The following is a 25,013-nucleotide window of genomic DNA, read 5'->3' as shown; positions in this document are numbered from 1 at the left end:
TCATAGAGGAATTGAGGGTATAGAAGAGTTTTATAATTACTCAAGACAAAGTCAAACAAAAGAGAGAAGTCCATGATTGGGGAGAGGAAGGAAGACTGTCAGATAAGAGAAGAAGAAGCACAAAGCAGAATGGGCATAAAAGTACCAAAGGCAATTTGGAAGAGGTGTCAGTGATAATTTAGAACAGGAAAGTGAAACATAGTGGGCTTGGAATGACCTTTTTTTGTAGACTGGTGGGTATTTGTGCTTCATAGTATGTAAATAAATTCTATAAGGATGATCTTGGAATGTGGGATTAGGTGTTCCTTTTCACTTGGTCCACTGTGGCAGGCACTGATGATGACAGGCACACGCAAGAGATGGTCACTAAGAACTCTGAGGTTTAAACGCTCAACTCTGGACTTGGAGAGGGAGCAAGTAGGAATATTGGTGTCTGAAATACATGAATGAATGGCAGAGGCAGAGTAGAGTGTACTTTTTTTGAGAAGCGTACATAGAGCATGATAGCTTAGGCTGATGGTTTAATATGACAGTGAATTTGGTTTAACAGCAAGACTCAACACAAATGCTATGTATCAATGTGTCCTGATTCTAGTTTGCATACAAATGACTTTAGAATTTTATCTAATGATTCTGATTCAGTAGATCAGGGATAGGGCTCATGATACTGCAATTCCAACAAGTTCCTGACTGACCTCAAATCTTCTGATCCATGGACCACACTTTGAGTAACAAAAGCCTGCGTGGTTTATGACGCTCAGGTGTAATTTCTAAAGAAGAGCAGTCAGAAGCACCAAAAGTTTGAGAATGCCTTCTTTATTTTGAGTGGTCTCACTATTATATTGTACAGACAGTTAAGTAAAAAAAAGGAGGAAGGCAGTTGCACCACGTAGACGTCAAGGGGATTATACTGCAGGACATAACTAGTAGTAGTTATGGTAGGGAGGGAAGTATGGTTGGCTATAAGATAGGAGGAGTATTTTGAGTGAAGCTATAGGTCATGCATTACAGGTGGGTAAAAAGCCTTAAAAGAGTTGTTAGTATCTCTAAATATTTGATTATCTTGATCACTATCAACTAGATTTGCAACATAACCTATAAATACTACACAGGTATTTTTCTTCACTCTTTTTGTCTTTTCTAAAAAAAATCCTTCATTTTCTCCCATTGATCTAGCGCTACTTTGGGAATTCAAACATGTTTATTTTATACTCTTTAGGTAAATATTTTCTTTTTGTTATAAACTACATTTTAATTAAAACATACCAAATTTGGGATCTTTATATGATATTATCGTTCTTATCTAAGTTTTTTACCAAATTTGGATTACCGTCTTTTACTTTTCTTAAAAATCTTATGTTTCGTATTTAATATACTTTTCATTTCTTTCAAAATAATTTGTACACTTTCTAGATAGAGCAGGACTTCTAAACTATGACAGCACATGGGAATTACCCGAGGAGATGTGAAAATAAATAAATGAATATAAAAGACCGATGCCCTGCCCCCATCTCAGATATTGATTTAACTGATAGGCTCAGTGCTGGCAGGTGTTAAAATCTCCTTCAATAGTTTTAACGTGAAGACAGAGATGAGAAGCATGAAAATGAAATATCTCATAGAGATGTACTGCTCCCTCTTCCTCTACACATTTTATGTGAACTCCAGAGTCATCTCTGGGCTTTGATCAGCACCATGGCAATGTTTCAGTAAAGACATGGCTGCAGATAGCACAGCATGCAGTAATGCTTCTCAAGAATGGGCAACTGCACAAAAGGCAATCAGCAACAACACTGAGCGCTTTAGGTGGTCGATAACTATCATAAAATCCTTTTTGAAGAAATATGTAATAGCTTAGTCACTTGGTCCAAATAACTTGAGTGCTAAATCACAGACAGCTGTGTCCATTATCTTTCCCATTGTTTCATTCATGAATACACACAGTGATAAACTACTGTAAATAAAATTAATCACATATGCTTATGCACATAATAGGAGCCTGCTGAATGTTGCACTGTTTTGAATCTATGGATCTGCTGAAACAGCCTTTGTGGGTAAACATTCACAGATGGGCACATTTTCTCTATTAAAAACACCTGCAAAAGGTTGTTGGAAAAGTTTCAAAAAACCTTGAATGATTTCAAAATTTACTTTACACCACCTGGTGATTGATGGCTTTTGCAGTTTTTTTCTTAGGAAACCATGTACTAAAACATTATGATTAGCTCACTGATGCCATCAGAGGAACCAGGTAAGGTGAATATTCTGTTTCTATCTTTCCTTCACTCCTTTACATATTAATTTTTTCCTTTCTTCACTTAGTCATGACTTACTTACTATATAGAAAGATCTCTGTAGATAAATGAACAAAGTGCAAGTAATTCTGTTCCAATTATATTTCATTTATATCACCCATCCTGATGAACAGAATTAAGTAACGCAGAAACTTGAACAATTATTTTACCTATTTTATTTATTGATCACTTGAAACAATCTTTTCCCTAGGCTTAGCATTGTCGCTTAGATTTTCAGTCACTACTTAGATTTTCAGATATTTCCATTCCTGAATTAATAAAAAAGACGAAAGGGAGCCTCCTCAACTTATTTCCATTTACTCTTTCTTCACTACACTTAGTCTACCCTGATCCTATCATATACCCTTAAATTTACTATTGACTCATGTATGGATTTTGAAAACAAGTTATATTTAACCCTGTATAGAGAGGAGGCCTCAACAAATTCTGAACTTCCAAAATTGCTATGGCTACTGCCAAGTACAAAAATAAAACAGGACCAGCGGCATATTAATGAGATGATAAACCCTCTCTTCAAATGTATTTTTATTTTATAAGTAAAGCTGTACTTCTGCTGTGCCGGAACAAAGCCATATGTGTTTAATACATGTTTTTCATTTTTCTTCTCTCTCTCTCTGAAACTTTTGACAAAACAAAGAAAGAAATATTGTTGTGTTGTCTGTGTTTTATTGAATCTGTTTTGTATTCTAATATCCTCCTTGAACATATGTCAGTTTAAGAGAGATTATGACACATCCCTAAATCTCTGAAGTATATACCTTTGGGATGGGGGGAATTCATGAATAAATATTACTGAAAGGTAATGTGTTTAACTTCATTCTTGTTTGATGAATACAAATTGTAGTTCACCTTCCATCAGGAATAATATAAAGGACAAATGAAAGTTTTATTTTATTATGTGCTTAGCATAAAGCTTTGGGCTATTAAATGTCAATTACATCACAAATTTGTAATTGTGATCCTCAAAGTAAACAAAAATATGCTATTAAATTTTATAGCTATAATCACAATCTAAATACTCATAATGAAGTAAATGTTAAAAAGCTACACTAAGGTGAGCAGTACTACAAGAATAACTTCCTGTGATTTAGGAAGTAGAGCAACAATTTTCAAAAATAAATACCTAAGGTATTTTTACTTGAATTTAAAATATATTTTCTCAAATGGTAACTATCTTCTTAGCCTTTTTCTCAAATGTCTACAATAATCTCATAGACTAAGAATCCTATGAATTAAGATACACAGTTTTAGTTACAAGTCTTTTATTTCTACACATGGATTACATATCATTTAAATACATTAAATTACAAAGATGATAAGCCCACTTAAAATCTATGTTAACTGCTATTTTTCACAATGTGATAAACCAGATGATTATCAACCACAAGGTTCCAAGGTCTTCTAGAACATGCTTTCCAAAGATAGGGGAAAAGAAAAAAAGAAAAGCAACAGTAGGAAAATGTACTCTAAAACAGAAGTGAAAATAACTATTGCATAGTTCCAAGGACTTTATATAATTTAATCCTAAGCAACAACTCTATGGAATTAGTATTCTATATAATTTTCATTGTTATGATGAGGACACTAAGCCATAGAGATGTTAATTGTGTTGCCCCAAGTTGTACAGCTAGCAAGCTGCCAGGTCAGGGATCCATGCCTGGCAGTCTGGTGACAGATCCAAGGCATTTTCCAGGAGGATAGAAATACCTCACTATAAAATATTGAGCCATTTTCAGATATGACTCATGTGGGAGTCATAATTTTTTTGGTAAATAAATTATAATATTCCTGAAGCTCTCAAAATAAGATCAGGATGTTTATAGGTAAATTACTGAGGTCTAATTCTCTAGAATTAAAAATTTTATTGATAGACTCCAGTGGATATCAACTCAGTCATTTGGGTTCAAACATTAGTTTTTCATTCATTCATTCATTTAAGACATTTTTATTGAGGCAACATTGGTTTATAATACTATACTATTTTCCTGTGTACAACATTATATTTCTTCTTCTGTACACCCTACAGTGTGCTCACCACCAGAAGTTGAGTTTCCATATATCACCATAGAGATGATCCCCCTTTATCCATTCCACCCTTCCCCAAACCCCATCCCCTCTGCATACCACTATTCTGTTCCCTGTATCTGTTTTGTTTGGTTTGATTAATTCATTTGTTTTTCTTGTTTTTTATATTCCAAATATGAGTAAAATCATATGGTATATGTCTTTCTCTGTCTGACTTATTAGCTCACTTAGCATAATACCTTCAAGGTCCATCCAGTTGGCAAGATTTCATCTTTTTTTTTTTTTTTTTTTTGCTGTACATGGGCCTCTCACTGATGTGGCCTCTCTTGTTGCGGAGCACAGGCTCCAGATGTGCAGGCTCAGTAGTTGTGGCGCACGGGCCTAGTTGCTCCGCGGCATGTGGGATCTTCCCAGACCAGGGCTCGAATCCGTGTCCCCTGCATCGGCAGGCAGACTCTCAACCACTGTGCCACCAGGGAAGCCCCTTATTAGCGCTTTTTATCTTCTTTCTTAATGAGTCTAGCTAAACATCTGTCAATTTTGTTTATCTTTTCAAAGAACCAGTTCTTAGTTTTCACTGATCTTTTCTATTGTCTTTTTAGTCTCTATTTATTTCGCTTCTGATCTTTATTATACATATACTTCCTTCTACTGACATTGGGCTTCATTTGTTCTTACCTTTTCAAGTTCCTTTACGCGTAGGCTAGGTGCTTTATTTGAATTCTCTTCTTGTTTCTTGAGGTAGGCCCATATTGCTATAAACTTCCTTCTTAGTACTGTTTTGTTTTGTTTTGTTTTTGCACCCAGTATATTTTAGTAGGTTGTGTTTCATTTTCATTTGTATTCAGGTAATTTTTTATTTCTCCTTTGATTTATACATTGACATAATAAAAGTTGTTCAGCAGCATACTATTGTGTCTCCACATATTTGATTTTTCCAGGTTTCCTCTTACAATTTATTTCTAGTTTCATACCACTGTAGTTGGAAAAGATGCATTAAGACCATGAAGTGTATATGAAAATTGAAGGGGTATATGGAATGGGATTTTTGCTTGAATCAATGATTTAAAAATAGTTTACAAAAAAATTGTGTGTAAAATTTAAGAAAACTTTACCTTTGAGTTTCAGATGTATGTTTGTCATTGGATATGAGGCTTGGTGTAAAAAACACTGAGTTCTTCCTTATTATATTTTTGTTTGCTGGAAGATTCAGGTCATAATGCTTTGCAAATTTTTAAAAGTTTGAAGGCCAAAAACATTACAAGCATAGTCCTCGGATTGCTATGTAAAACAGAGTATCTCCATTTTGGGGTGTAAAGAGACATAACTTGGTATTTACCACTGATGGTAACTTTAAAATTAAAAAAACATGAATCTTATTTGTGAACTGTATGTTTTCTAGTACTGAGAAAAACAGATATACCCCAAGAGATTAAATATAATAAGGGAAATATCAAAATTAACATTTCCATGGTGATATTTAAAATAAATACTAAAATATGTGAGTGTAGCATTGGCTAAATTATTTTAAATACCAAGGGTAATGTTAGCACATTTATTCCTCTCATGAAAAGATGAGTTTATATTTAGATTTGTAGAATTTCCTGCTATACACATGTAAAACTATTCTGAAGAAATTAATCAAAACTATTAAAACAGTTTTACTTGTTTTAGACTTTTTTTTTAAGTCACACAACGTATTTAAGAGCCAATACTACAGAAGGAAAGGAAAATTGACAATTTACAGTAATAATATGCTTGGTTCTAATTAAAATTCCATAATTTCTTTCTAAATTAAAATTTCCCATTATATTTAATCTCATTAAAAATAAACTTTACCTCATTTAAAGAGCCTGAAATTTTAGTTTTGATATAATTTTGATAAAAATGATACATGTTGAGCAGAGCTCAGCTACATTTTCCCAGACACTTAAAACTTTTTTTAACATATATTATTTTCATTGTCTTTCCAACTCTTGGTTACTGTCAATCAGGAGTCCATATGTGAGTCTGTACATAAACCATAATCATAAGGTCACTTTGAAAGTTGGAAAATAGAAAACTTGTTCCTCAGTTTAATTCATATTTTCTATTTTTTTCTGCAATATAGATAAACATTAAAATGTAATTATTTACAAGTGTAAATATGTTGCACTTGCCAGTTTTGGCTCAGATACATTCTTCAATTACATTTGTAACAGTTCCACAAGTTTAGTTTGGATATCCACATTTCCTTGAAGTACCCCAGGTGCTTTTTAGTAAATTGGCACCATCATTTTCTGGAATTTCTTGGAAAACCTGATTTTCTTAGTCTGATTAGTACTTCTCATCACTTATCCAGAGTGACTGGCTAAAGAGTGGGCAATAAGCCTGTTTTGTTGAATGAAACATGAGGAGAAATTAACTGCAGATCTTGAGAAAGAATCTTCTTTCACATTCTGCAGAAGCTACATGGAAAGTGCTAGCATCAGAGGCTGCTGCCAGTAATTTTGCCACCATATGGAAAGCCAGCCTCAGAATATAGAACATATAGTACAAGACAACAGGTTACACAAGAAGAGAGTCTTTTTTTGATACTGTCAAATCTAGATCAACATTAAGTTGACCCAGTATGTGAGCTTTTCAGTTATCTAGTCAATATAGGACAATTATAGTTTTCTTTTACTTACAACTAAAAAATTCTCCCATTTGTAACTAAAAGCCAACTTTTTCTAAATTCTCTTTTTACATTGTGACATAATTGAAATAATATCTGTACAGAAAATGTGTAACCTTAGGAAGCTGATCATAGGTGGAGATAAATGTTTAAATTCTTTCATTCACCATTTTTTATGGAGGTTAAGTTTATACATAAAAAAATCTTATAAAATTGTTTTACTTCTCTTGGTTAATCTATTAATTCCTTGGAAGTGCTAGTGTTCATACATTTCATACAGAGCAAATCAAATAATAAATATCATATTCAAGATTCTAACTGTTAAAAGAAATCATGTGTATTGAATAGGAGCTTTAGAGGGGTTAAAAATTAATTGATCATGGCATTTATTTACAACTTACCTTTTCAGCATTACAATAAAAAATAATCTAAACTGAAGAAGTGATTCTTTTGTATCATATTAGTGCATAAGCAGTTTTGCATCATAAAATCACAGTAACACGTTGCCTTCTAAAGCCTGTACTTGAAATCTTAAATTTTGTACACTGTGAAATTGTAACGCATATTAAAGACTATTAGATTCATGTGTACTGCTCTTTGAATTTGGTTAAACTTGTAGAGTCCTCTCCCTTCCCCTACATTTCTGTATTTTATTACATATTTCTGCACATTTCTGGTAATTATTTGAAAGCATGAATAGGTCCTACCTATCTGTCCTAGATTTCAAAAACTCATCACTTATTAAGGAAAACTGGGCTAAAATCACCATTTTTGTCTATTTGCAAAGATGAAGTACATTCTTTAAACTAAAAGAGTATTAGGATTAAATTTTATTGTAATAAGTATTAATTTACATAAAAATAAATGTACTTGAAAGAGCAGCTCTATTTGTATCTCCCAAACCCAACCTTTTTCTAATCTTCACTCAGTTGGTTTCATGTTGTGGATGTAACAAAACATATTTTAATTGCTTGAATTCTCTATTGGGAAGGCATGAACCTATTTGCGAAGCAGAACTAGGGACACAGATGTAGAGAACAAATGTATGGACACCAAGGAGGGAAAAAGGGGGTGCGATGAATTGGGAGACTGGGATTGACATATATACACTACTATGTATAAAATAGATAAATAATGAGAACCTGCTGTATAGCACAGGGAACTCTACTCAGTGCTCTGTGGTGACCTAAATGGGAAGGAAATCCAAAAAAAAGGGGATATAAGTATACATATAGCTGATTCGCTTCGCTGTACAGCAGAAACTAACAGAACATTGTAAAGCAACTATACTCCAATAAAAATAAATAATATACTTCATCTTATTAAAATAATAAATGGTAAAATATTTACATCTGTTTTCAATAAAAGAACTAAAAGCCTGGATATTATAATTATTTCACTACCAGGAATTTCACTCCTAAAATCTGAATTGCCTAAGTTGTATGTAAATGCTAATATCAATAACACTTTTAAGTGGAGCACTGAGGAGTATATCATATAATTGACAAATTATGTAAGTAATATGACTTGCTCTAAGTACAGCAAAAACTTTTTAAAGATAATTTATTCATTTAATACAATTTGAGCAATATACATATTGTATAAACTATCTATCTGAATATACACACTTTCTTCTTAAAAATATAAACTTGAACATAATTTTATATTAAAATGGTATATTTAGAATTGATTCCAAAATCACTTATTTGGATAGCAATGCCTTTTTTTTTTTTTCAGTTGCAAAATCCATTGATTTGGAGTCCAACCACCTGCTACAGCAGATGAGCACCTCTTCCTCTCTGAAAAGAGAATGCCTCAATCTGTGTCTTTCTGGCTATCTTCTCTCCCACTGCTATTATCTATTCTTTCTCTTCAATATGTAATCAGATTCACACAATTGCATTCTTCTCATTTTAAAAATATGTCCTCAAATCTCATCATTCCAAATATCAGTAGCAACAACAACAGCAGCACCAGCAGCAGCAATGACAGCAAAATTCTGTGTATCGCACTTCTTCCTCCTATTCCCAATCTGAAGTATCCTTCCTTCACAACCAATGTTCTCAAAATATTTGCCTATTTTTATTGTTTTGATCTGTCATCTATATGACTTGCAATTGACTACACTGCTTTCTGTCTCAATGATCAGAACAGTCCTACTGCTGAATCAAACCATGGCCCCTGTGTCACTAAAACCAACCTTCATTCTACCCCAGAGTGTTGCTCCTTCCCCTTCCATTCTTGAACTCCCACTTGCTCGGTCTTCTCTTTCACAATATTCTCATGATTTTCTTTCTACCTCACTGAACCCCCATTCATAGTCTCCTTTGCAGACTTGTTTTCAACTGAAATACTATTGTAAGTTGAGTCACTCCAGGTTTGGACGTAGGAAGACTTCTCAATCTATATTCTCTCTCTGGAAGAACTTACCCATATCCTTGGTTTCAAAATCCACTTACAGACAGAAAACTTACAAATGTATAATGCGGTTTCGGATCTCTCCTGAGAGCTCCTGATGGAAAATGCCTGTTTTTTTTGTTTTTTTGTGTTTTTTTTTTTTTGGGTACGCGGGCCTCTCACTGTTGTGGCCTCTCCCGTTGTGGGGCACAGGCTTCGGATGGGCAGGCTCAGCGGCCATGGCTCACGGGCCCAGCCGCTCCGCGGCATGTGGGATCTTCCCGGACCGTGGCACGAACCCGTGTTCCCTGCCTCGGCAGGCGGACTCTCAACCACTACGCCACCAGGGAAGCCCGAAAATGCCTGTTTGGTATCTTTATTTGAATGTCTGTAAAACATTTCACACTCAACATTCTAAAGCATAACAAGAAAGTTTACATTCCCCTATGAAAACATCTTGTACTGTTACCCATTAATAAAAGACATTTCCAATTATTCTGTTACACAAGATAGAAACAGGAGATATTATTTGAACCTTTCTCTCCTTCTCTAGTCCTGCCAAAATCAATCTCAGCATCAAACCCTATTGGTATGACCTAAACTATATCTATGAAATCTAACCATCGCTCTTGATAATATCTTCTCTTCCCTACCCACCACCGCCTTTCCCTGCCTCTCCCTAACCACACACACAAAGTATTTCAAGTTACAAGTTACCATCATGTATCTTCTGGAATATTAGTTAGTTATTCCCCCAAATCCATTTTTCCTTTTCTACTTTATTCCCCATTTCTGCATTGGGAATTCTAAAGTGAAGTGTGATGATGAGACCAAGCCCTTTATTAAAACATTTAAATGGCTATTCAGTTCTCTTAGACATAAACAAAAACCTTTAATATTTGCGTCATGAAATGCTGTGTGATTTGACCTCTACTTATCCCCAGCAACTTCTGACAATGTGATACCATGATCAACACTAATGCTTTAAATACACTTACTGATTATACTATACATTCAGGAAAAAAGGAATAAATCATAACTACATCTAGATGATTTTTCATTATGTAATCGCACATATACAAAAGCAATGTTCTTGAGAAACAGAATTGTTGAAAAAAATTTCTAGGCCCAAATGGAGTTGCTCCTGCCTGGGGTGCCACATCAACAAAGTGAACTTTCCTGTTCCTGTAAATGCTCCTCTTAACCAGAAACATAATATATCCAGTCAATCCCCAAACACCAAGCCCACTCTAGACTCTATACTTATTTCCCTGTTCCTTGAGCTTTCTAAAACACGTCAGATATGCAACCCCAGCCAAAAACCATGCCCTTTCTCTGCACTGCTGCTTCTAACACTCTGTAAAAGTTGCTCTTGCCCAAACACCCCTCAGGAAGAGTACTCCACTGCTTGTGAGGCACTGCACTCTTCCAATCCATGGATTGTTTTCCCTTGAATAACGGACGTCAAACTCATTATTAAATTGTTTTATTTTTGTCATCTGAAGGAACATCAAGCACCAAAAAATTTCTCATACTTTCTCCCAGTCACCACCTGCCCCTCCTAAAAAGTAACCACGCTGATTGTTAACACAAGAGATTAGTTTTCTCCATGTTTGAAATATATGTAAATGACATATATTTTGTCTCTGGCATATATCATTCAAGATGAGATTCATGTATGTTTTGTGAAACAAAAGTTTATTTTCTTTGTAGACTGTGGATGGGTGTTTGGATTGCTTTGATATTATCACAAATAATAACATAACTAGCATTCTTGTACATGTATTTTGGTGCACATATCCAGGGGGTTATGTTATTTATACAAGTAGGAGTGAAATTTTGGGGATAGAGTATATTTACACAGTTATCTTCATATATGTTGAAAAGTTGTATTCCAAAGTGGTTTTACTAATTCTCCTATCTATTGGAAGTGCACAAGAACTTCCACTGTTCAACTCGTAAGTATTTTTAGAATTTTTAATTTTAGTCGTCCAGTAGGATGTGTAGAAATATCTTAGTGTAGTTTCAATTTGCACCCTCTTAATCAGCAAGGATGTAGGACAGCTATTAATATGCCTATTAATGATTTGCATATTTTTTTAATACATGGCTGTTATGAGGTTAGGGAACTTCTGTTTTGTTTCTGATTTGCTAAAAGTTTTGGTCATAATGGGTATGAAATGTACAAAGTGCTTTTCTAGCATCTACTGAGGTAATCATATATGGTTTCTTCTTTATTTTGTTAATATGATGAATATATTTATTGACTTTTTTTTTTTTTTTTTGGCCACGGGGCATGTGGGATCTTAGTTCCCCGACCAGGGATCTAACCCACGCCCCCTACATTGGAAGCGCGGAGTCTTAACCACTGGACCACCAGGGAAGTCCCTATCTATTGACTTTTAAATTTTAAATGTTAAACCAACCCAAAATTCCTGGGTACATCTTTGGATTCAGTTCACTATTATTCTGCTTATAATTTTTACCTCAATGATTATGAGAACAATTGGGCTGAAATGTTCCTTTTTTTGTGGTATTTTGAGCAGGTTGTAGAATTGAGTTTATTCTGCAATCATCATGCCCCGTATGCTTTTTTTTCCATCTTTTTTTCTCTCTTCACATCATTACCTGTGTATTTTATGTTGATTTGTCTCACCAGTCACAAATTTTCTCACTAAATAATTCCACTGCTCTACTGAATTTTTAATTTCAATTGTTTTATTTTGCTGGACTAACTTTTCCATTGAGTGTTTTTGTTTTTCTTTTCTGGTGGTAGTGGTTAGCAATCCACTGACTCTTCATTCTCCCTTTTATTGATCCGAAATGTTTGCAAAATTCTCCATTCTCCATTTTAACACCTATTTTCTTTCTTTTTTTTTTTTTTTGTATTGGAGTATAATTGCTTTACAATGTTGTGTTAGTTTCTGCTGTACAACAAAGTGAATCAGCTATATGTATACATATATCCCCTCCCTCTTGGACGTCCCTCCCACCACCACCCCCATTCCCAAACATCTAGGTCTGAATAAATCAAGCACGGTTATTTTAAAATCCATGTATGGTAACTTCATTATCTTATTATCTTTCGACTTTCTTCTCCTCTCCCCCCAATCCTCTACCTCTTCCTCCTCCTCCTTCTCCTCCCTTTGTATTTGACCCTTTCCATTAACATGATTTATGATTTTTTATTAAAAGCTGGCTATTTGGTATGGAAAGCTGTGGAGATAATTTAAATTCTTTCCAATGGCACCTTCCTCCAAAGATTTAATTTTGCTCTCTAACATGCTATTAAAGTACATGCAGACTAGTTTATGGATTGGGGCCCATTTGAAGCTAGATTTCAGCCTTTGTGAAGATTGGTTTGTTGCTTGTTCCACCTTAAAAGGAAGTCTGGGATGTGATGTTTACCAATATTTCTCAACTGGTGAACCTTAAAATCCAATTTTTGATTATTCTTAGCTACCACTTTTGCAAAGTTTTTAGTCCCTTGGCTCTGTTCACTAAACACTGATGCAAAATGTTGGGCTTACTTTAGTGTTCTTTTCTTATTGCCAAAAACTCTACCCCTCAAGTCCTAGTTGCTTTGACATCCCTAAACCCCAAGTTTTGTAGCCAGTCATCTCACGTAAAACTTCCCAAGTTTCCACCCAGGTTCCCAGCCCTTCAGACTCAGATTTCTATTCTGTTTTTTTATCATTTTGGAGATGCAGTGGGTAAGAACTGGCAAATATTTCAAGGGAGAGAACTCTAAAACTGGCAATGCTTATCTTAGTGCAGGTGCATGTCCCTTTTCTCCAGGATCCTGGCCTCTCCAGTCCTGGTTGCCTTATGGTTCTCTAACACCTGCACATAGACTGTATGTGTCGACACACAAGTCTGAGTATATGTTTTGTACAGCTTTTCTACGTGTTTTCCATAGGGATTGTTCTGAATTAATCTGAACAGTTTGTATTAGAGTTCTCCAGAGAGAGCCAGAAAGATATATACATACATATATATATGGAGAGTGAGAGAGAGAGAGATTTATTATAGGAATTGTATCACAGGGTTATGGAGTCCTAGAGATTCCACAACATGCCCTTTGTAAGCTAGAGAACCAGAAAACCCAGGGGTGTAATTCAGAGTCCAAAGGCCTGAGAACTGGGAGGTGATGATTTAAGTTCCAGTCCAAAATCAGGAAAACCAGGAGCACGACTGTCTGAGGGCAGAAGATGGCTGTCTCAGCTCCAGCAGAGCGAGAGTAAATTCACCCTTCCTCTGCCTTTTTGTTCTATTCAGGCCCTCAACTGGATTAAATGATACCCGATTGCATTGAGAAGGCAATCTGCTATACTCAGTCTACTGATTCAAATGTGAATTTCTTCCAGAGACACCATCACAGACATACCCAGAAATAATGTTTTACCAGCTTTCTGTTCATTCCTTAGCACAGCCAAGTTGACACATAAAATTAACCATCATACAGTCACTGCTGAAAGACTGACCCCTACTCATAAAAATAACATTTCTTCCACCATGACTGTTCTATGAATTGTTCTGCTGCCATGGAATGTTCTCTTTCCATTCTAGTTCTTCCTACTGCCTCATCTAGTGAACCACTTCTTTTCTTCTTTAATATTTATCTTATTCAATTTATTCCCTGTACTGTGTACAGGGGCATTCAATTTATTCCCTGTACTGTGTATCTGAAAATTACATGCTGCTTCTCTATTATTTTAATGGTATATATTTTAAAATAACATTTTACCAAGTGTAATGTTATCAATATTCTTATACTCTGTTAAACAATACAAAGTCTGTAACTGTTTTAAACCTGATTACCTGGCATTCAAAATTACTGTCGAATATTTAAATTCTGTTTTTAAATATACAAATTAGGTATAATTATTATTACTGCTTTAAATAGTCAACGTTTGGTTTTACCCTCTTACTTATCAATTTTCTTATTGCAGCTCATAAAACATCTCTTCGGAATTATTTTTTCTCTTTATGCAATGAAAGTATATTATTGACAAACATGCTCATATTTTGTGAGATAAAAGATATGTTCATTTTGCCCTTGCTCTTTAAAAATTAGCTTCTCTAGGTCTAAACTTTTAAATTGATTGTAGTACATATTTCCTCTCGTGTGTGTGTGTGTGTGTGTGTGTGTGTATGTGTTTATCCTGATTCCTATAGGTGTTATTGAAAAGAGCTATATCTGTTATCTTTTTTTTTTTTTTTTTTTTTAACCTTTTTAGGTGACCATTTTTCTCTGGCTACTCTTTTATCCAATATTTGTTTTTATTCCTTTGGTGTTTTCCTAGGTTTCTTTTTTTTTTTTTTTGAGTTTCATTATGAATTTTGTATTTTATATTTACATTTCTTGGCAATTATGAAAATGCTTAACTAATATCTTTTTTAAAAATCATGTTTTCCATTCTATTATCTCCTACTAGAATAATATTATGAGCATTCTCACATTACCTTTCATGTATCTTAATTTCATCGTAGTTTTCTAATTATATATCTGGACTATATCTTAATGTCTTTACATCTTTTTTCAAGTTAATAATTTTTTTCTTTTCAAGTTTCTCTAGTGTGGCTCTTAAAGAGTCTGTTATGGTTTAATAGCATGTATTACATTTATTATTTCTAGAATTATTTATTTTTAAAATTCTCTTGGACTTTTTTATAATGCTTATTTTTAGTTTATCTTTTTAGCTTTTCATTTTGATTTGAAATGTATAAATTTCACCTCTATTATATTCTATGTAAAATTCCAAAAGCAAAGAATTTGTTTTGGTTTGTTTTTTTCCTGCTATCTCTCACTCATGGTTATCTTCTGAATGCATAATGTGTTTTTGACATGAGTTCAAATGCTTGGGAAATTAATCTATATTATTCGAGTTCTGTTTTGAATATGTGATTTTTCAAAGAGAATTTGAAATCTCTTCTTCCAGTTGGCTAAGTGTAATAACAACTTAAACAACTTTATATAAAAATGCCCCCATGGAACCCTCCTACACTGTTGGTGGGGATGTATGTAAATTGGTGCAGCCACTATGGAGAACAGTATGGAGGTTCTTCCAAAAACTAAAAACAGAGTTGCCATGTGATCCTGCAATCCCACTCTTGGGCATATATCTGGAGAAAACTATAGTTCTAGAAGATACCATGCAACTGCAATATTCATTGCAGCACTATTTACAATAGTCAAGACATGGAAACAACCTAAATGTCCATCTACAGATGAATGGATAAAGAATATGTGGTACACATATACAATGGAATACTGCTCAGCCATAAAAAAAGAATGAAATAATGCCATTTGCAGCAACATGGATGGACCTAGAGATTAACATACTAAGTGAAGTAAGTCAGAAAGAGAAAGATAAATACCATATGATATCACTTATATGTGGAATCTAAACTATGACACAAATGAACTTATCTATGAAACAGCAACAGACTCACAGACATAGAGAACAGACGTGATTGCCAGGAGAAAGAGGGGACTGGGGACAGATGGACTGGGAGTTTGTGATTAGCAGATGAAAACTATTATATATAAAATGGATAGACAACAACGTCCTACTGTATGGCACAGGGAACTATATTCAACATCCTGTGATAAAGTATAATGGAAAAGAATATGAAAAAAATGTATATATATATATATGTGTGTGTGTAACTGAATCACTCTGCTGTACAGCAGAAATTAACACATTGTAAATCAACTATACTTCAATAAAATAAATTTTTAAATGTCCCATGAATTTTATTTTTAAATAGTTCACAAAAGAAAATATAATTTCATCCATGCTATTTTATGAGTTGTCTTGCCTACAAATTAAATACAGATTTTTTTTTCCCCCTTCTACTCAATAAAAGAGTCAGGACAGGAAAGATTCTTTTAAGACAACTTTTTCAAAATGGGTTTATTTTTTCCTCAGTTTTACAATGAAGATGTCTCTCTTTATGATTCTACTTTTATAAAAGCACCCCCTATTAGATTCCGTAATATGGGCAGATATTATTTTCTGAATTATTTTCCAGCACAGACTTCAAAAGAGATGTCTAAATTTACTAGAGTCTAGCTGATATCCTGAAGGTGCAAGCTGCTAGGATTGAATGAGATAATACTGCACCAAATATTTTAGTTTTCCTTAAATAGCATAAAAATGTTACTGGTATATTATTGATCAACCAGGATCCACATTATCTTGGCTCATGTATATTTATTTAGGTGTGGTGGTGTGACTAAGTGCTGGACAATGGAACACATGCAGAAGTGACACAAGAAACTTCCAGATCTAGACCTTAAAAATCTCTCACACAGTCATTTAATTATTTTTTTCTGTCTCCTGGGTCAGTGTCCATGTGTTCACAATGGCAGATCCACAAGACTCTAGGAGAGTGAATCCCTGAATCATCACCTAAAGCAGAGCCTCCAGTATCACCAATTTAACTTTTCATAAATAAGAAGCAAACTTTCTTGTGTTAAGTCACTGATATTTTAGGTTTAACTCTTATGATACTAGCATTACTTATCTAATCCATAAATTGGCCATTTTCAGTGTTGTAACGATCAATGTGGGAATGCCTTAATGTCAGGTGACAAGTGCTAACATTCACAGAACACATTGGTAGAGGCTTCATAGAACACATATGCCATAAAGTTAGAACAAACAAATACGGATCTATTGTAGTAGTCATTATTGTTGATCCCCAATATTTCTGTCTCATTCCTCTTCTACACATGTATGTTACACCTTCTGGTCTCTTTGTGGTTGGATGAGGTCCTTAACTAATCTCGTCCAATAAGCTACAAGTGAAAGTGACATAACACTTCAGGACTAGAGCGTTAATTAGACGGTGTTAGATCCTTCAAAGTTCTCTTTTTTTTTTAACCACAATGACTGGCAATCTTCCTGGTAGTAGTTATACTATCAGCTTTGATTCCAGAGTAAAGATGTTACAAAGCAGAACTCACAAGCCACACAGTAATTTGACATGTACTATCAGTGAAATATAAACATTTTTGTCTCATTCCACTGTGATATGAAGTGGTTTGATTCTACAGCATAACCTGCAGTATACCCATGCTAAACAATGCTGTCTGAGATAACTTAGAAGTTGCAATGCAGACTAAGTGCCTACTAATTTAAAGCTCTAGAAGAACTTGAAAATGGTATGTCTGAAGGATATTGGTGGCAAATAGCTGCACTTAGCAACATATTATATACAAAACTATTGAGGTCAGGAGGATCTGGTCTTTCTACAAGCCAAAATAAAATAGAACAGAGAGCAGAATTTTTGTGCCAGCAGAGTTGCAAAAGGTAACTGATTATAAACAGAAAATGTAAGCAATGAACCCCTAGTCCTTAGTGAGTGTCCATATGTAAGGAGCATGACTTTTAGAATTACTACATGGAATTCATCACCAAACACTTACATTGAACTGTTTTACAGAAGAAAAAGGAACTTCTAATATATTAAGTCTCTGAGATTTGGGGTTTGTTAAAGCAGTTATTTGATTCTAACATGCTAAACCTCTTTACTACTGTATTCATTTTTTGCTTCTGATTATTCCTTATTATCTTAACAAAAATCAGCATATTTGCAAAAATATATTTCCATTTATATTCTAAGAAGCTTCTGGTTTTTTCCCCCATTGGGAGAATTTTCCAACATATATAAGTCAACATGTTAACAGAAATAGAAGTTTGTTCCTTCAGATCTTAGCAAATAATCCTTAATTCAGGGAAACCTTCTCAAGTTTAACTATTTGACATTCTATTCCAGTATAGCAATTATGTAAATTTAACTAAATCACTTACAGTTACTATTATTTATATTTATTTCAATTTACAATTTTTCTATTTAATTTCTCAATTACCAATCTACCTCACTTTAAGATCAAGGAAGCACAGGCTTATTTTTTTCTTTTAATTTACTTCTGTATCTGCTGAATCTAGTAGAGCTCCTAAAACATGTAAAGATGATAAATATTTGTAAATAATTTATCCTAAATTGTATATTATTATCTCTTTTAATTCTTGAGCTTTTTATTATTACGGCACTCATTCATACAAACTGTTTAAACAATTTAAGTACAGGAAGAGAGCTTTGTGATATGGAGATTCCAACCTCATATGTAAGAAAGCATTCACAAAAATATTTCAAATATTTTGAATGATCCCAAATAATGCCAATTATGATATCAAAATCAAAACACACTTCAGTAAATGTCTATTTGTCACATCTATGTCCAAGGCAGTATGCAGAGACTTAAGGAAAAAAAAAAGATACCAATGGGAAGACTTAGCCTCAACTGTCAATTTATTTAAAGTCAAAATAAGCATACTATAACTCTTAACCAAAGCAGAACATAGCAGGTAGTGCTGGAGTCATACAAAATGGGACACTGTATTATTACTCATCTTACTTGTACTCTTCTGTGAGTAAAAGGAGATGCAATTGACAACTACACTGGTACAACAGGCATAACCTGGGACTGACCCTAGCTAATGGGCAGCTCTATATTGATTTATGATATTATCATGGAGTAATAAAAGAGTAAAAGAGTCCTTTCTCCTGAGAATACAAAACATGGGAGCTTTTTGGTTGTTGGTGGTATTTGATCTAGAAAAATGAGTAGAAGTACTAAAAGTAAAAGTTATTACAGATACACAAACTAGTACAAGAAAAGGTATTTTAGCCAAAAAATATAGATTTCTATGAGCAATGAAAAAGTTCATTTAATACACGAAGATGGATATTTTTACAAAGCTCCTAATCCTGATAGACACCAATATTATCCTTACTTTAAATTTGATCAAATAGAGTCAGAGAAATTAAAGCTCATACACAAGTTAGCACAGACATTAAACTGTGCATTGAATTTTAGTTCCAGTGAAGGTCTGTTTGGCACTAGAATAAGTTGTATGAGAAGACAGTACAGGATGTGATGAATTTGAATGTCAACCTAGTAAAAGAATATATCATTTTATGGGCAATAGTCAGTTAAAATTTGATTAGGGAAATGGTGTGTGGTTTCAATAGCAAGATATTCATAAAATGCTGTGGTGAACTGCAGTTATAGAAGATATTTGTATTGGGGGTAAATTTAAATGTTAAAATAGTAATATTCTCAATAGACATTGCTGATCTTGTGGGATTTGTTACTTTACTTTTCTTTGGAAAAAAAATATTTTCAATCAGTACATGCTACAGATGCTAGTGTTGACAAGCAACAATTATGGATAGATAAGTCAGAGTTAGGAACTCTCCTCTGTTTATAACCTCCCATATGCCTCATATAACACTATATGAACTAGATAAAATTTACGTCAAAGTAATTTCTCAAAATGACTAAGATTTTGGTTAATGCCTTTGATGTCAGTAAGAGAATAACACTTACATGAAAAACTGCATTTAAATAATGACACAATTAGAAACTCATCTTGAGATAATTCATGAATTGACTTAAAATATCAACTTTTTTACAAAGGTTTAAGAACCACAAAATACATTTTCATGTACTCCTTAAAGCTGTTTTTTTGTTTTTTTTTTTTTTTTTTGCGGTACGCGGGCCTCTCACTGCTGTGGCCGCTCCCATTGCGGAGCACAGGCTCCGGACGCGCAGGCTCAGCGGCCATGGCTCACGGGCCCAGCCGCTCCGCAGCAAGTGGTATCTTCCCGGACCGTGGCACGAACCCGTGTCCCCTGCATCGGCAGGCGGACTCCCAACCACTGCGCCACCAGGGAAGCCCTTAAAGCTGTTTTTTTAAAGTGTGCAGCATAGACCATTTAATTGAATATATATGAAAAGGAAAAATAAACCATTTCTAGGTACTAAGAAATTTTTCCTCTAAAGATCTAGATGTGAAGGAGTCTTCATATTTTAAAAGTGTGCAATATACCACTGTGAAAGGGTAAATATCCTCAACTTCAATTTTTCTAATTACCTATACTTTTTCTTCTCACCTTCCTTAGCATTGTGCTAAAGAAACTCTTAAAAGGAAACTTGAGGTATCATAATCTACAGTTATTTTCTTCCCATCCCTTTTATGATATACATGTCCACTGTCCTGCTCCCACATTTGCGTGGTGCCATGAACTTGCTCTACCCCAGTGAGAGATGTTTAAGACCACACTGATGGTATCTGGAATGTGGTCATCCACTGTCTGCTTAGATTGGATGCTTTGTCTGTATTCTCGTCATAAACATTTACTCTGATTTCCTGATTATTTTTTAACATTTATAATTTAAAATTACCTAATAAAAGTTGTTATTTTTATTTTCTCATATGTCTGGGTACCTAGACTTTTAAATACTTTCATGAGTATAAAATTTTCTTTGCTTCCCTGTTTTTATATTTCCTGTTCTCCCTTGACCAATGTTTCTCCTAGAAATTCATCTGCTGCTCAGTTTCATAAATGCAATCTTACTGTGACCTCTGGAATGTTTTATACACATTTTCTCTAAAAATATTCTCCATTTCAGCCAGTCCCCCAGTAGGTGCCTGTTTATAAAGGTTTTGTTTTCAATTATGGTAATATCATGTCAATATGCATATAATATGTACAATTAAATGGTCTAAAATATGTATATTGGCATTTCAGGAGATGATAAAGAAAATGGCACAGAAACAGTATTTGAAGAGTTAATGACTGAGAATGCTCCAAAAATTATGAATATCATGACCAATAAATTCAAGAAGCTTGGTAAAAATCAAGTAGGATAAATACAAACTAAATCACATTTAGGCACATCATAGAATGCTGAAAAGCCAATACAAGAAGAAAACCTTAAAACTCGCCAAATTAACAGACGCAATAATTTCAAAGCAGCAACAGAAAGACTAATGGTTTTCTTACAGAAAATCTGAAGGCGGTAGACAATGGAATGATGTCTTTAAAATATTAAAAATGACAATATCAATAACAGTAGCAACATCTGTGCATTTACCAACCTAGAATTCTTTACCTACCAAAATAGCTCTCAAAAGTGAAAGTGAATGAAGATATTAATAAACAAAAAGAAAAAGCAGAATTTTTTTTTTTTTTTGCCAACAGGTTTCAATTACAAAAGAAGGTATAGGAAATTCTTCAGGATAAATTCATTAATTGCAGATGGAAGCACAGGATTGTAGGAAATAATGAAATGTACTAAAGTAAGCAAACATAATTAAATATAAAAATATAGTGACAGTTTATAGCAGCAATTATAACAACATCTTGTAGGATTTTTTAAAGTATATATAAGTAAAATTTAATGACAAAATAATAGAAAAGAGGGAATGGGAAAAGTGGAGTTAAACTGTTAAGTTCAGTTATAATAAGTGAAAGATGTAGTCTCTAGAATAACCAATAAAATATTTATATAAGGTGTGGACAGTAAAAATTAAAGGGAAAAAGTATACAATACTAAAGAAGTTAAGAAATGAGGAATACAATGGCAAAGAACAGATGGGACAGAAAAGAAGAAAAATAGGAAATGGTAGATTTAACTCAATTACTTTAGTAATTTATACTCATTAAGAAAGGACTTAATCCTTTAATTAAAAGCTAAAGTTTGTTATACTAGATAAAAAACACAATACATTCAGATTCAAAGCATACATACTTTAAAAATAAAGACATGACTAGTTTGAAAGTAAGAACCTGAAAACCCTAAACAAAAAGAAAATGTAAATGTCTATACTAATATCATACAAAGGAGATTTAAATGCAAGAAGTATTAGAGACACAAAGAGACATTTCATAAAGATGAGAAAAGGCCAATCAACGGGAAACATACTAATAATATGAATTCCAAACTTATTTTTAAAAGGGAACATGAGAGTAAGAGAAACAGATAAAGCACAAACATAATCAGATATTTTAACACACTTCTTTTAGACAGCGATAGAACAAAACATGATCAGTAAGGACTGTGGCAAGTGTAGTGTATTTTAAGAATGCAAATTGTTTTATCATTTGCTAAAAACCATATTAACAGAATAAAAGAAAAGATCCAAATAGACATCAAAATAAAGAAAAAATAATGTGATATATTTCAATACACCCTATGATAAAGTGCCCAGAAATTTAGAATCAGAAGCAAATCTTTCCAAAGGTATAAAAACTAATTACAAATAACCTATTGGCATCTTATAATTAATGGTTAACTATCAAACTTGTTCTCCTTAGAAACAAAAGAAAAAGATGCATTTTTGTTCATTCTTTGGTTCATTATTATGAGGGAATTCCTAACTAGTGTAATAATACAAAATAAAGATTTAAAAGACACAAAGATTTTGTGCAACTGACATGATTATAGGTAAAAACCAAAAGTACCTATAAAATGAACTATTAGTAATCATAAGTGAATTAAATTTCTAGATATGAAATCAATACATAAAAATCAATTATATTTCAATATACTGCAACATAAAATTGAAAATTTCATTTAAAATTTCATTTAAAATAGTGTAAGTATATAGATTTTCAAAGAAGAGTCAAGTATGTTCAGATCATGTTGCTGACAGAAATTTAAAAGACAAACACAGTTTTATATATTTCTTGATCTGCAACTAATTCTTTAAGATGTCAATTCTCCCAAAATTCTTATACTGATTCAACACAATCCCAAACAGCTTCAACAGCATTATATTTGTGAAAGTTTACAAAATGATTTTAAAATTTATATACAAATAAAATTGCTTTAGGATAGCCTAGCCAATCTTGAAAAAGAATCCAAGTTGGGGGATTTATTCTACCAGATTTTAAAAGTCACTATCACACTACATTAACTAAGAGGGTGTGATTTTGATGTGAGCAAAAACAGAATCAACAGGTTGTTCAGGAATAGATTCATACATACACGTCAATTATTTTTTGACAAAGACATAAAAAGAAAAATCACAGGAGATGCCTAGTCATTTCAAAAAAAAACAATGTAGCTGGAACGATCAAATAACTTTAAGGAAAGAAAGCAAAACACACTTTGGTCTCTATATGATACCAAAAAGAATGACCTTTGGGACTTCCCTTGTAGTACAGTGGTTAAGAATCCGCCTGCCAATACAGGGAACACAGGTTCGAGCCTGGTCAGGGAAGAACCCACATGCCGCGGAGCAACTAAACCTTGTGTGCCACAACTACTGGGCCTGCGTGCCTAGAGTCCATGCTCTGCAACAAGAGAAGCCACCGCAATGAGAAGCCCGTGCACCACAACGAAGAGTGGCCCCCTCTCACCACAACTAGAGAAAGCCCGCGTGCAGCAACAAGGACCCAACGCAGCCAAAAATAAATAAATTTAAAAAAAAAAAATTTTTTTTTAAATGAACTTTAGTTTTAAAAGAAACCCACATCCATGATTATTAAATCCGAATATGTATTTTCAAAGTGCTTTTGCTGCTAAAATATCATTTAAGCAGGCACATGTTCTTGAAGCATAGTACAATTTTCAAGTTTGAAAATATGGTTTTTTTTTTTTTTTTTTTTTTTTTTTCGGTACGCGGGCCTCTCACTGTGGAGGCCTCTCCCGTTGCGGAGCACAGGCTCCGGACGCGCAGGCTCAGCGGCCATGGCTCACGGGCCCAGCCGCTCCACGGCATGTGGTATCTTCCTGGACCAGGGCACGAACCCGCGTCCCCTGCATCGGCAGGCGGACTCTCAACCACTGCGCCACAAGGGAAGCCCTGAAAATATGTTTTTATCATTAAGTGGCTTATTAAAAAATTCCTACAAAAACCCAGCAAAGATTCTATTTCTTCCATGAGGAAACTGCCTCTTTCTTTAGTTCCTTTTCCGCAGAATTTCGAAACAGAATTATTACTTATAAACACTGCTAGAATGATGGATGTAGAGGAATAGTATTCACTTACCTAAAATGCAGCTGGAGGAGGTCATGGAGAGGACATACGGGCTGGCTGCACGGAGAAGCGGGCCCAGGCAATACCACGACTCGACCATCGGGCTAGCCGAAGCGCCTTCCTCACATCCTGGTACTCGGCACCTATGCTCCACCCACTGATCCCGCAGCGCAGCGCAGCCGCAGTGGTGCCAAGGGCTCAGCCTGGAGAGAGAGAGCGAGCAACGCGCTATTGAGGCGTCTGCACTGGACAGACAGGTGACGCAACCCCCTTAAGGCCTCTTTATAAAGGCCTGAGCTTCTGGTTGGCGGGAACGGAAGTCTACTCGTCTGGTGGCCGCCAAAGGCAAGCCTCATATGTACGTTCCCTTAATTATTAAAACTTAAAACCGCCACCTACCAATCTGAGGTGGCCTGCCCCTTTCTTCCGTCTCTCCTTGCCCTCCACATAAGGGGGCCAGTTTCGAATTTCACCCCAGCTCCCCAGGTTGTGAACCAACAAATCTGACTCCTTCAGATTTGCTTCTGTTCTCGGCTTATTTAGAAAAGAAATTGTGAGTTTTCTGAAATGTATATTTTGAAAATGCAACTTAGTCCACATACTTAAAATTACAGGTGGGAAATAGCTTTTGTTTCACTTTGATGTTTCAGATAAGTGTTTTTGAGGAGGAATTTATAAGAACTGAATTATATGTTGAAATTTAATAATTTCTAATAATAGATTCAGTAAACTGTATTGGAAGAAAAAGGGTGAAGAGTTTGCCTTAATCATTTA

At 34.3% G+C, this 25,013-nt stretch overlaps 1 long non-coding RNA gene across 1 annotated transcript in view; it reads right to left on the bottom strand.

Moving 5' to 3' along the window:
* Positions 1-24,371, bottom strand: part of LOC307186179 — a 332,682-nt gene extending 308,311 nt beyond the window's left edge. The window contains exon 1 of the long non-coding RNA XR_013828263.1: positions 24,252-24,371. This is a non-coding gene — a long non-coding RNA (uncharacterized lncRNA). The remainder of the gene's footprint in view (positions 1-24,251) is intronic.
* Positions 24,372-25,013: the final 642 nt, after the last annotated feature.

This window comes from Stenella coeruleoalba, assembly GCF_951394435.1.
Source record: "Stenella coeruleoalba genome assembly, chromosome: 4".
In the NCBI taxonomy this organism is placed as follows: Eukaryota; Metazoa; Chordata; class Mammalia; order Artiodactyla; family Delphinidae; genus Stenella; species Stenella coeruleoalba.
The sequence above is the reverse complement of the archived record's forward strand: the minus strand, read 5'-3'. Positions and strand labels throughout refer to the sequence as shown.